The sequence below is a fragment of the Camelus bactrianus genome, chromosome 4 (assembly GCF_048773025.1).
Source record: "Camelus bactrianus isolate YW-2024 breed Bactrian camel chromosome 4, ASM4877302v1, whole genome shotgun sequence".
Lineage (NCBI taxonomy): Eukaryota > Metazoa > Chordata > Mammalia > Artiodactyla > Camelidae > Camelus > Camelus bactrianus.
Genome location: NC_133542.1, coordinates 92,955,615 through 92,964,000, shown reverse-complemented (window position 1 = coordinate 92,964,000; position 8,386 = coordinate 92,955,615).

The following is an 8,386-nucleotide window of genomic DNA, read 5'->3' as shown; positions in this document are numbered from 1 at the left end:
TTAGCTTTTCAAATGCTGAGATCATCGGTTAATTTTCCTCACATTTTGGCGACTGTGTGCATCACCATGACAATTTGGGAGATTCCTCGTGCAATGGGGCCTTCTTTTCAACAGAATATCTGGAGTCTCTCTGAATGAGACTCAAAATGGTAAAAAGATTTTGCCCTGCACATCCTGTCCAATTCATTATAATCCCTCATCAACCTGCAAATAAGCTAAATGTATTTGTTAGTGTCACTCAATGGTGAGCCAATAATAGATCGTGTGTCTTTTTAATGATTAATATTATCACATATAAGACATATAATGATTAACAACATCCATCAGTGAGTGCCTCAGGCCACGCCACACAGTAAAGCACTTTAGAAACATAGTCTCAATGATAACTAACTCTGTGAGGGAGACATCATTATTTTCCACCCTTTAGCACATACAGAAACTGAGCCAGTTTAACTTAGTTTAAGATATCTACCCTAATAGTTGGTGGAGCCTAGTTATGGGCCACATTTGTTGGCACAAGAACTTCAACTCTTAATCAGCTTTATATACTATCCATAGATACAGCTGGTCCAAAATGTAGGTAGACAGAGCAGGAAAACAGGATGCTAAAGAAGAAAATCAGTATCTTTTAAAAATGTGGTCTCAGTGAGAGTTTTAGTTCTTTCATGTTATGATATTTATCTAAGTTGTTGAACTGAAGTAACCTGGGTAAGCTCTGTTGCTTTCATACATCCCTTTGCTCTGAGCCCTGATCTACCAGGTGAGTCTGCCAGAGAGCTTTTCCCTCCTTGTCTGAGATTTGGGATTTCTGAATCTCTGGTGCAGAGTCAGCTCCATTATTAGAAATATGGGAACCTCAAGATTTGTCTTTTATCAAATGGGATCAAAGGTATTGAGAAGCAATCATGTTATTATGCCTACCTTATGAGCTTCAAGTCATAGTATCCAGCAGGGAAAAAGAACATTCATTCTATATCAGGATCTTTCAGGCTATATGCCACACAAATCCATAACAAACTAAGGAAATAGAGTTTTGAGGGTTTGGGGGTTTTCTCCTATCCATCATTAGCCAACTGAAACCTTTGTCTTGGAGAAAAGCACCAATGTACACTTTTCCCTCCTGATGACTACTCAAAATACAGGTGTGTGCCCAGGCCTTCCTCATGGTCAGTCTCTCACTCTGAATGGCTCTAAAGCAAAGCTGGTTACATGCACACTTCAAGAACTGTGGTATTAGCACAATTGGAGGTTTAACATGAACAAAGAACCTTGCTAATTTTCATGTAGAAATATGAATGCTTAATTTTTCTCAACTACTCAGTCTTGAAAAAAGCTGATTTCTATCAGTCCTTTCCCCAACAAAAATATTAAGCAACAGAGCAGTCTACTCCCAAAACTCTTATCTTAATGGAAACTTTAGAAAGCACTATACTTAAATTGTGAAGGAAAAGCTGGGCTGGGCTAACAGGGTAACTCACAAATCTAAGTGTAACAAGTGTCGGATTACTGATCTGAGTTCTGCTGGGCTAACTCGTAAATCTAAGTTAATTAGTGTCGGTTTGCTGATTCCCTGTTCATGTTTTTTTTGCTAGCCAGCTGGATTTTCAGAGACATATCTGGCCTTGAAATGTTGCTTTGCTGCCTCCCTGCCTCTACTTTTGTATTAATGATGCTGCTAAAGCTGTTCCATGCCTATTGGCCGAATACCCCAAGCTTGTAATTAACCCTATAAAACCTCATACACACATCTTGGAGATGCTCAGATCTTCGGAGCAGAAGCCCCTCTGAACCCGCCAGCAAAATAAATCTGAGCACTCCAACCCTCCGAGTGGTGCTTGTTTCTTGGCTGGCCTGTCATTTCTGTAACAAAATGAAGAGTAAGTCTGGAAAACTCAGTTTCCTGAATAAGTATAATCACATATATTTTCAGAGTTTCATGTTTATTTATTGATTTCATATACTCTATCCCATTTACTTGTCACAACAGCTTGTGAGTCAGACAAGGCTTGGAGCAGAATCATCTTATGGTTATTACAAATGCTCAAAGGAGCTAAAGGACCTCCCTACCACACAATAATGAATACTAGAGACAGAAATCCAATTTTCCTACCTCCTCATGCTTCTGGTGCATTTGTTCATCTATTATCCAACTTTACCTCTTAAAGAGTAAATTCCTTATATACTGAATTTGCAATACTCATCTAAATTGGGGTATCAAAATGTATGTTTTCAGCCTAAACCATCTCATATCTTTTTGCATATGGTCTATACAGTTCAGGATCAGAAGAGTATTTTTCTAGTTCCTTTCAAATATGAAAATAATGTCCATTTCATATCAGAGTGAGAGATATCATTGGCTAATTTGTTATATAATATAGCCCAAAGTTATGCTTTATGTTCCATAACATGGCCAAAAGTTAAGCTTCTAGAACTTGGTAGTTTCTTAGTGTCTTAATTACCATATACTAAGAAAGGAGAATAACACTATTTTTTTAAAAATATGCTATAAACTGATTAGATATAAAGTTTAAGTTTATTTAAGAATTTTTATTATGAAGGCACTACAAGATATGCATAGATGACCCAGTAGCAGCAATTTTTTACGTTGGTTAAAACTACGTTGTAACAGAATAACTATCAAAACATAAGTATAACCAAAAATGTTCACACATACACATTTATAAAAATATAATTTAAAAAATAACAGTTGGCTTCAACTTTTGGGTAAATGGAGTAGTTGTGGTAGAAAAGAGCTACTATTAAGAACACTTAAGTTTGTATTTAAAATATTTTAAATTTTTTCAAAAACTGATGGGCCAACAAAGACAAAAGGACTATTACTATATACAGATAACACTTCAGAGAGGTGATTTATGATTAACAGGTCCTTCTTCTCCCGGGCCATGTGCAGATGAAGGGAAAAGACAAGAAGCTGAAATGTTCTGCAAAGAAAGAGGGTGACTGTAATTGGATGGGAAACCAGCTGTGACTCTGATGACTTCACGGAGAAGAGATAACACTGGAGATTTCAGCAACAAACTTCATCATAATTCTCCTCAGGAAAGATCAATTCTATAGCAGTGCAGGGTGAGAGGGGAAAAAAAACCCACAACAACAATGACAAAAAAACCTCTGAAAAGTACAGTGGTATTTTCTGAAATTTTACTGGGCTCTGGAAAAAAGTTTAGAGTTCAGGATCCATCAATAGGAGAGGACAGCATGCATAAAATAGTCTCTTGCCTAAAAAAGTCTCCAGAAGATTATGCCCTCCAGAAAGAGTGAATCAGAATAATATTAAAATCTAAGAGAGAATACTCCTTCCAGCCCAGCTAGAGTAATAAGAACCTGATTCCCTCTTCTCGAAAACAACTAACACAAGTTGACAAAGTACATGAAACAAACATGTTTGGATATCAGCCAACCAGGTCAACACTCTTGACAGATGGGAAGCAAATGAGGTGAGCCTACAGTCACCACCACTCACTGAGCAGAGACTTTCTAGGAACAAGCACGGGAATGGGAAAGCCAGTTGGAATCTGGCTGAGTTGCTAAGACTTGAGTTATGATTTCAGACAGCCCAAGGAGCTAAAATTGTCCAGGCAGGCTCCTAGAGAGGATAGAACTGTAGAGGAAAAGAGAGGGTAGGGAGACAAGCCCCAGATATCTGCAGAGGGTGCCCTCGAGTCATCAGTAGAGTAGTAAGCGGTACTTGTGTGAGGCAACTACCCAACATCATCAGAAAGGAAGACAGGGACCTACCCCTGGGGCTCTACAGGCTTAAGAATAATTTGTGCTCCTCCCACCAAGAGTCAAAAACCTTGGAATTCATGGAACATTGGGAAGAGTACTGAGAGAGAAATTGCTTCAGGAGTGAAACAAAATGAGACTTGACTCAGGGATGTTCTGGAAATTCTAACAGAATTTCTCAGGGTGTCCTTTCTAGTATGTTTCCTGTTGGGGTAAGCTCCCAGGGCAATTCTCCTGTGAGAGATGGCAGGTTCAAGGAGGGAGCAGCCATTCTGTCACAGACACATGTTTTGCTGTCGATCTGCTGACTCACTTCCTTGACCCAGAGCAGCTCTGGGCCTGTGGTTGCCCACTCTTCTCTCTGGACCTTCATTCAGTTTCTCTGACTCATGGGCCAGGGGTGTTTAGTTGCATGGTGGGCGCTGACCTATGCAGGATATCTTTCTCAACTAAGTCAGAGGCAAGAAAAAAGGACAAGAATTTTAATTAGTCCTTGTGAGGTTCCAGTTCATGGGGTTTCAGGCTGCTCCTAAGCCCCTCATCAGACTGCCTACCTGTGGACGTTGAGCTCCCATGTTAGATACAGAAATGGCCTTGTACAAACCCCTTAACCAGCCCCCATGATTGAATAAGCCAGTTCCTTCATTTCCTATGTCTAGATCTGTCTTTCAACTTACCTGTTCTCCTACTTTTCAAGCTGTCACCAAGATGTTTAACTGCACCAGAGAACAAACCTCAAGTATATTTACAGGAATATAAAAATATCTAGCACCCAGCAAGATCAAATTCACAATTTTGTCACTCAATGAAAAGAAAAAATTACCAGATGTATGATGCAGAACAAATCAATCAACAGAAACAGAGCAAGAAAAAAGAGATGACAGAATTTTCTGATAAAGATAATAAAATAGTTATTATTATTGTGCATCTTACAGAGGAAGGGTAGGGAAATTATTGAGAATATTAAGCAGGAACAGGAAAGATATTTGCAAAAGACCCAAATCAATCATTTAGAGATGGAAAAAAAATGTCTAAAATGAAAAATACACTGGATGGGATTAACAGAATATTGCATACTGCAGGAGAAAAGATTAGTAAGCCTGGAAAAAATCAATAGGAACTACACACAATGAAACACACTCGAGCATTTATGAGACAGAAATGAAAACCTGTGCACAAGAGAAAGGCTGTACACAAATGTTCATATGTTGTAATAGCCTCAAACCAGAAATAACCCTGAAATCCTCCAGTGGGTGAAAGGTTGCAAACTGTGCTACATCTTTACCAGGTAACACCACTCAGCAATAAAAATAAAGAAATGATTGACAGATACAACTTAGATGAACATCAAAGGAATTATTTTGTGTTAAAGGCTAACCTCAAAATGTACCTGGGTCATCTATTAAAAAGTAAGCTATTTATCTGAGAATTCACCATTTAAAGTCCATTCTTCTACAGCCTTAAGGATGAATTCTTCTCAGAACTACCTTAATCATCTCCACACCCTTCTTTAAGGTGCTCATAGGATGTCAACCAATTGGCATCTGCTCTTGAAAATCCAACGTTGGTTAAATGCATGCATGTGCCAACTGAGAAATCAACTTAATTCATCTTGGGAGGCTCGGTGTAAGAACCCTAGTTTAAATACAATTCTTCTCCAAATCTGATAACGGCTTCTCCCTGAGTGTTTTTCAAATTTTTCCCTGTTGAGGAATTGTCACTTTCTTATGAAAATATAAGTGTCACTGAGAGAATAGGCAAAGATTTCAAGTGAATTATATTAGACAGTAAAATTTTGAAATTCAGGAAAAACTGAGGTTTATAAACAAACTTCAGGTGCAATAGTTAGGAGAAAAGGAAGTCAACGCTTTTCTCCCACATAATTTTTTCCCAGCTTTTCATCATTAGAGCCTTTTGAGCCACCTTCAGTGTACCACTTAAAGAATTTGTACACTTGTGAATTCTTCCAAGCTAGTGGGAAAAGGTAGAGAAGGAAAGGCCTAGAGCTGTCTGAATATAGCCATTACTATAGAGTGGAGTGGAAATAGTCTATGGCCTTGGGACTCCCAAGACCCGTGCTTGAGTTTCACCTCTGACACCTTATTCCTGTATAACCTTCAGCAAGTCCTTTACATCTCCCAACTTGCACAGTCTCATTGTCAAGTTTAGCTAAAATGACATTCTGAAGACTTCTGAGTGAGTTCTCTAGTACATAGCAAGTATTCACTACCATTATTTTATTTGCTTTAGGGTAAGGAAGACCTGAATTTAAAGCTTCATATTAGCTAAATAAGAGTTGAAATAAACTCTGCAAACTGTGGTTTCATCTGTAAAGTGGAAAAAGTAATAGTCCCTAACTCTACAGAATTCCTGTTAGAATTGAATGATATAGTGATGGAAAGTACTTCGCACATTAGAATAGAGTTTGTGCACCATGGGCTCAGTGAATCTTAATTGTCAGTGTAACCTCACACATCATTACAGTGTGGAAAGCATCTAACAGTTCAGTTATCATTTTATAAGAAAAATTAAGTAGACACTAGTTATCCAAATTGGGACTTTTCAAAGGACTGAGTTGCAATTCACTAATACTAGACTACATTTTTGAATCATAATCTCCCCCTTTATGATCAAGATGGTTGAATTTTAAGAGTTTTTAAGAGAAGAAGCATAAAACACACCAGTGAGATAAATCTCTTAATGGACATTATGATAGATATTATGGGCACTGAAAGCAAAGCTGAGGATGTTTATATTTACTTCGCAGACTAAAGGAAAACTTAAGGGACATTTTCAAACACTTCAGACTTATCAGGGAGAATTTTTAAATATACTGAAAGTAAAATAACTTTGAGGAAGTGAAGCCATTGAGGAGATTAATATAAGTTTAGACGAGCACCTTATATTCTCCAGTAGTGGAGCTGGAGAGATACAGGTGCATATCAGTAATGTTGATACGGGATCAGAACCACTAGGATTCAATATAAAAATGAAGGGTGATTCACAAGGGAGAAAAAATTCTGAATGAATACACAAATTCTTGCTTTTTGGAGAGTGGAGAAGGCTGGGAAAATAAAGTAGTATTATATGAAATGAATAACAAGAAAAAAAGTATTTAGAAAGGAAAATAAGGTTTCACTCAAAGTCTTCAAGTCTTTTTGGGTCAACTGCAGGATGTGGAATTTACGATCAGTATCACAACTTGAAACATAATTTTGGATACGGTCTGTATAAAAGATATGCACTTTTTTAACCGCTGGTTGGAAATGTTTTAGATTATGATAAAGCAGTTTAAATAAGAGCAAAGGGTTTTAAAAATCCTGCCTCAATCTACATTCCTCCTGAATCCTTAGGAATCACCTAGTGCAAAGTAACCAATATCAAACAATACAACAGATAACACTGTTACAGAAATTCTGCCTCGTTTAAATGTCATTAAAATCAATACACCACTGGAGAATGTGGCTTAAATAAATGTAAAAATAATTCATCGGGCTTGTCTTAAAAGATGAATTTGGTTAATATATGATATTAGCATGGAAGTAAATTTCCATGTAATCTACATTGCAGTATACCTAACCATTTCTCGTATGGTGTACGTATTATATTAACATTCACACCTGGCCTGTTCGTGTTTTCCTGAGAGAATCCATGCAGTATAAACACACACAGCAGACACAGTGAAGTAAGACATAGGATAATTAACAGCTCTAAGTACGTGGGAAACAAAATACTAAGTGCAGGTTAAAAGAAAACAAAAGCTACACCCCATGTTGTTTGGTATTTTAAGTTAATCTTTATGCTGAATCACCCTGTAGCAAAGTTATTTTCTTCAAGACCAGGCTTGACTCCGATGAAACTCATGAGTATACAATTAGAACTGCTAAAACGACAAGGTCCCTGCTAACCAAAGTGAAAAATAAGTATTTGTAAATGTCCTTTTATGCACGGAAAACTCTTCAGGAACTTGAAATCTTAGTGTAGAGGAAAATGGATTTGATATCAATTCCCAAGATGCTCCCCTTGCGAGATCAAAGACTTGAAGTATCCACAATCAAAAGAAATACAAGTATTATTACACTGATCGATTTGCATATGCTGAGCCACCTTTGTGTCCATGGGATGAACCCCACTTGATCATGATGTATCATCTTTTTTATGTGCTGTTGGATTCTATTTGCTAATATTTTGGTAAGGATTTTTGCATCTATGTTCATCAGTGATATTGGTCTGTAATTCTCTTTTTTGGTGGTGTCTTTGCCTGGTTTTGGTATCAGGGTGATGGTGGCTTCATAGAATGAGTTTGGGAGTATTCCCTCCTTTCAATCTTCTGGAAGAGTTTGAGAAGGACTGGTATGAGTTCTTCTTTGTAAGTTTGGTGTTAGAAACTGTCCTCCAAAGGAAACAAAATGGCATGGACACCAAGTCTCTTACATCTTTTAGGATGATATTTAAACCAGGAACTCACCTGAAGTATTGGAAATTAATAAAACATTTTAAAATCTGAGAGGAAGAATTTGAGAGAGAACCATATAGACAAAAGCCACCAGGTGACACACGTATTAGCATATTTAGAAAACTGATGATAGACTGCAGATAGTACAGTGTGTTAGAGCTGAGTAAGAGTGAAAAAAAAAGG